This window comes from Vulpes lagopus, chromosome 2 (genome assembly GCF_018345385.1).
Source record: "Vulpes lagopus strain Blue_001 chromosome 2, ASM1834538v1, whole genome shotgun sequence".
In the NCBI taxonomy this organism is placed as follows: Eukaryota; Metazoa; Chordata; class Mammalia; order Carnivora; family Canidae; genus Vulpes; species Vulpes lagopus.
Window position 1 is genome coordinate 70,457,727 of NC_054825.1, and position 6,086 is coordinate 70,463,812.

Below are 6,086 nucleotides of genomic sequence, written 5' to 3' on the forward strand. Positions count from 1 at the left end.
CCTCTCAGCTTTCCCCTGAAATGGCGGAGAAGGGTCAGTCAAGCTTGTGAGTGGTAAACCCTCAGTATCAAAGTTATTGTGCTGTTGTTACAGGCGTGGTCGCAGGTTCTGTGGCATCAAGTATTATTTTGAAGCAAAACTCATTTTATCGTTTAATTTATAAATGTCTCCATTAGAATATCTAAAAGTTGAGGACTTGTAGAAAAATAAATCCACAATACCATTATCACCATTGAAAATAATAATTTTTTAATATACTCAAATTTCACTAGTGTTGACATTTCCTGCTTTTTCAGAATTATGCTTTACTTTTACAATTTCCACCCCCACCCTCACCATAACCCACCACCAGCCACCCCCTTACATCAGTTTTGATAAGCTATATTTTTCTGGTGTTGGAGCCCTCTAATCTAAAATTTATAAAATATTGATATAAATTTCATAAAACATTTTATTATCTTTTTTAATGTCTGCAGGCTTTGTAGCAATACCATGTTCATTTTTGTTATTAGCAATTTGTGCCGTTTTATTTCTTAGTCTCACCAGGGGTTTGTCAATTTTATTAGTCTTTTCAAAGAACAAACATCTGACTTTGTTGATACTCTTTTTTGTATTTCTTTTCTGTATTACTAATTTCTGTTCGTATAGTTTCCTTAGCTTTAACTGGCTTTCATTAATTTCTTGAGAGAGAGGAGTGATTTTCATTCTTTGTTTTCTAATATGTGCATATAAGGCTATAAATTTCCTTAAAACTGTGTTTACTTTAAAATTTCCAAACACATGAATATTTAGTTACTCTGCCATTAATGATTGCTGGCTTAAATGCATTGGAGTCAAAGGATATGGCCTATATGATTATAATCCTTTAAAATTTGTTGAAATTTCCCTTATGATTGAGGTATATGGTCAGTGTTATGTATGTGTTTCCAAAGAATATTCTGTGAGTGTTGGATATTCCGAGTGTTGGGTACAGTATTCTGCATATACTGACCCATTCATTGGGTCAAGTTTGCTAATCATGCTGTCAGATTTTTCAGTTACTGAAAGAACCATAGTAAAATCCCTTTGTGGATATTTATTGATTTCTTGTTAATTTTTGCTTTATTGAAATTAAGTTGTTAGGTGCATGCTAATGTATGCTTGTTACTTTCAGGTTGACTGGATATTAAGCACTTAAATTTGAAAGGCAAAACTTTAAAACATATGAATAAGACAGGGGGGGAATACCTCTCAGGCCTCTGAGTAGAGAATAATTTTTAACAGAGGCAAGTATTAACCAATAGGGGAAGATATTTGCAGTATGAATAACCAACAAAGAATTGGTATCTAGAACACCTAAGTAACCTTTTTTTTTTTTTTTTTTAAAAAGATTTTATTTATTTATTTTTGAGAGACACAGAGAGAGAGAGAGGAGCAGAGACACAGGCAGAGGGAGAAGCAAGCTCCATGCAGGGAGCCCGACGTGGATTTCGATCCGGGGACTCCAGGATCACACCCTGGGCTGAAGGTAGTGCTAAACTGCTGAGCCACCCAGGCGTCCCATACACAAAAGTTACCTTATGAATCAATAAGAGAAAAACAACACAATAGAAAATATGGGCAAACACCTAAATAGACATTTCATGGATGAAGAAATTTAAATGGCTGATAAACTTATAAAAAGATGCTCAACCACAGGGGTAATTAGGAAAATGCAAACTAAAACCATGAAATACCATTATATACTCACTTTACTGGACATAATGGAGTTGCTAGAGACATAGATTAATGGGAACACCGATTAGTGGGGATGTAAATTGGCATAGACACTTTGACCAACAATTCAGCATTACTTAGTTGAAGATGTACCCTGTGTGCCAGCATTTGTTAGATGTATACCTAGAGAAACTCTTGCTCCAGTTTACCAGTACACCTTGTACAGTAATGTTTATGGCAACATTGTTGCTAAAGCAACAACCAAAACCAAAACTAGAATCAGCCTCTTATTATCAACAGTAGTTTGGGTATTTAAACTGTTGTATTTTCAGAGAATGGAATACAATGTAATTTTTAATTTCAAAAAAGCTAGGAAGACATAGAACAAGATTCCATTCATTTAAACTTCAAAAACCAAGTGGGGCTGGGGGTTGGCTGGCTCAGTTGGAGAGTGTGTGACTTAAGCTTGAGGTCGTGAGTTTAAACCCCACATTGGGTGTAGAGATTATTTATATAAATTAATATTTTTTTAAAAATTAAAAAGCATAATGAAACTTTCTTTTTAGGGATATATATATATGTGTATATATATATATATGTAGTAGAGAAAAAACTAAATAGTACAGTTGGAAAAATATACCTATGAATTGTTTTCAGAAAGGAAAGAACTAGATACAAAATGTAGAATGATTACCTCAGGTCCTAGAAAGATGCACAGGGGACCTTTAAAGGTTTTAATACTAATCTATTTGCAAAATTAGATGGTCAATTAATGAGTGTTTTTTATATCACTCTAAACTGTGTATATATATTACATACATTTTTGTGTGTGTATATTACAGTTTAATTCTTAAAAATAACTAGGTCAATTGAGGAGGATTTTATTTAAAGTAGTTAAACAAATATTTGACCTTGAATAAATCACCTTTACTCATCTGAAAAATTAATTTACCCAAAGCATCTTTTTCCTTGGAAATACTTGGTAATCCAGAGTTACTTTTTTTTCTCCTGTATCTCAGCTATGTTATACAACTGTGCAATGATGTTGCCACTGCTAGTCTAAAAGCCAGTTTAGTCACAGAAAAGTGCAAGGCCTTCTCTTTTTAAGGTTCTCACCTCAGTGAAGGGTTACTGCCTTTTTTTAAAAAAAAAAGATTTTATTTATTTATTCATGAGAGACACAGAGGGAGAGGCAGAGACACAGGCAGAGGGAGAAGCAGGGAGCCCGACGTGGGACTCGATCCCGGGTCTCCAGGATCAGGCCCTGGGCTGAAGGCAGATGCGCTTAGCCGCTGAGCCACCCAGGCATCCCTGGAAAATATACTTCTTAAAAATGAATGTTGGGGGTGGGGTGGTTTGTGTGTGTGGGGATGGTTGCATACTTACATAAATATACTAAAAATTAGTGAAGGGTATACTTATAATGGGCAGATTTTATTGGGTACAAATTATACCACAATAAAGTTGTTCTTTAAAAAAAGCAAAGAAAAAAAACTGATTTTTTTTTTTTCCAATCACCAGGGGGAAAAGGACAGACCACAGGTGTATTTGTATTTCCCACTATCTGTAGGTATCCAACTTAATACTTTCTCTAACATGCTACCTCAACTTTCCAGCACTTGTCTTGACATAGATGACACAAATTTATTTTTACATAGTTCTCCCAGATAACTGGTTACTCTATACCGAATAATTTGAACAATCCTTCTATGTAGAACTCAGATAATAATTAAAGGCAGGAATCCAGGCAGACCAGGTGTCTCAGTGGTTTAGTGCCACTGAATTTTCCAAATTCAGATTAGAATGTTTATTTCTACTCATCTTTCACTATCTCCAACTTAAACACAATTTTTCTTTAGAATTTTCTCTTTCTATTCTGGTGAATATTGACCTCCTCTTTCTCTGAACTCTGTAGTAAACTTGTCTATCCCTGAGGACAAACTTTAGATATCAGTTATCTAGAACTCTGTATATGATTTAATAGGTAGGAGCTAGGCCCTATTCTATTCCCCAAACTCTGTCATACTACATGAAATTTTCTAGCACAGTGCCTAAAACCCTATCATTAGAAATATTTACTTTTTTGCATATGGACTATATGTTAGTAACTATTACCAGGTTGATGTTAAGTTTTCTGAATTTGATAATTTAGTACTGTGATTATGTAAGAGAGTATCTTGGGGGTGCCTGTCTGGCTCAGTCAACAGAGCATGTGACTATTGATCTTGGGGTGGTTAGTTCAAGCCCTATGTTGGACTTAAAGCTTACTTAAAAAAAAAGAAGGAGCATCTTGGTTCTTAGGAGATACTCACTGAAGTATTTAGGAATAAGAATCATAATGCCTGTAACTTAATCTGAAGTGGTTCAGCAAAAATAACATTAGCCATAGCTATGCATTACACACAAAATCATATGGGGTGGATGTGGGGGAAAGAGAATAAGAAAATGTGGCAAAATGTTAATAATTGATAAATCTGTGTGGAGAGTACAGAAGAGTTTATCATACAAATATATAATTTTTCTGTAAATTTGAAATTTTCTTGCAAAAGGTTAAAAAAACAGTTCCTTTAGTTCAGTGGTTTTCTGCCCTACCTGCACATTAAAATCACCTGAGTGCTTTTAGAACTACAAATGCCCAGGCCCCACCGGCTAGAGATTTTTACGTAATTGGTCTTGGGTGAGGTCCAAGAAATTGAAGTTAAGTCTCCCCAGATGAGGTGGCTCAGTGGTTGAGCATCTACCTTTAAAAAAAAAAAAAGATTTATTTGTTTATCCATGATAGACATAGAGGCAGAGACACAGGCAGAGAGGGAAAAGGAGGCTCCATGAAGGGAGCTTGACGTGGGACTCGATCCCAGGACTCCAGGATGGCGTCCTGGGCCAAAGGCAGGTGCCAAACCGCTGAGCCACCCAGGGAACATCTGCCTTTGACTCAGGTCATGATCCTGGTTTCCTGGGATGGAGTTCTGCATCAGGCTCCCTGCAGGGAGGCTGCTTCTCTCTCTGCCTGTATCTCTGCCTCTGTGTGTGTGTCTCGAATGAATGAATGAATGAATGAATGAATGAATCTTTAATTTAAAAAAAAAAATCTCGGGGATCCCTGGGTGGCGCAGCGGTTTGGCGCCTGCCTTTGGCCCAGGGCGCGATCCTGGAGACTCGGGATCGAATCCCACATCGGGCTCCCGGTGCATGGGGCCTGCTTCTCCCTCCACCTGTGTCTCTGCCTCTCTCTCTCTCTCTCTCTCTGTGACTATCATAAATAAATAAAAAATTAAAAAAAAAAAATCTCTCCAAATGAGCCATTTTTTCTTTTTATGCTTCTTCTATATCCTTCAAAATATCTAACAAGGTTTCAGGCATAAAACAAGTCATTACATTCCGATTGAAGTGAATTTATTTATTTATTTAAAGATACACAACTTATTTATTATTTTTTTAAAAGTAGTCTCCATGCCCAATGTGGGGCTCAAAATCACAACCTCGAGATCAAGAGTTACATGTTCTACCAGCTGAACCAGCCAGGCGCCCCAAATTTATTTTTTTTAAGTAATTCCTTAAAAGTAGCTATAATCTGTCATCGCTGTTACCCAAATCAGCAGCTATAAATATTTGTATATTCTATATGCCAACACTACAGGAATATTCCCCATCGTATGTGTGCATCTTTTCCATTATGATAGATAAGATAGTAGGCTTTTAACCTACCAATGAGTTATGCTGATTATAATTTTAAACGGCTAGTGCTGCAGGTCCTAAATAATTACCCTCTCCCTCTAAAAACCCTATTAGATATAAAGAATGAAGCTCAGTTAGATGGGACTTCGAAGGAAAAGAAGGGATGGTTCATCAAGGGTACTGCTGAGATAAATAATACTAAGAACTTTAGACTTAGAAGGAACATGCTGGAGGATAATTATACCAGAGAGGACAAGATGAAAAATACTGAGAGTTAAATTATAGGCAGGAAGAATGAAAAGGACATAGTGAAAAGTAGACTGAAATACTTAAATATATTTGAATACAGAAAAACAAGTACCTCCGTAGACAAATAAAGCAAGAGAAAGAGACTGAGAGAGTTAGATTTGCTGGACTAAAAAGTATCTTGAGAGAATTTAAGACAAAATTATAAACTAGCCCAGATGATTTCCTATTTTTTTCTGTAAATCTCTGAACAGTTTTTTTAAATGACAGCAACACATTCTAGAAAAGAAATGTGGTGCAAAATTTTTAAAAGGTAAATAGGAAGAAGAGTACACATCTGAAAATTGATCTGTTACGAGTCTTGTGCTGAGAATAGTGACAGCATAATGAAATTTCTGGCTACGTTTAAAAAGGGTTTTCAAGCATTACAAACTGAAGTTGCAGTTTGCTCCGGTAACAATAGCATAATG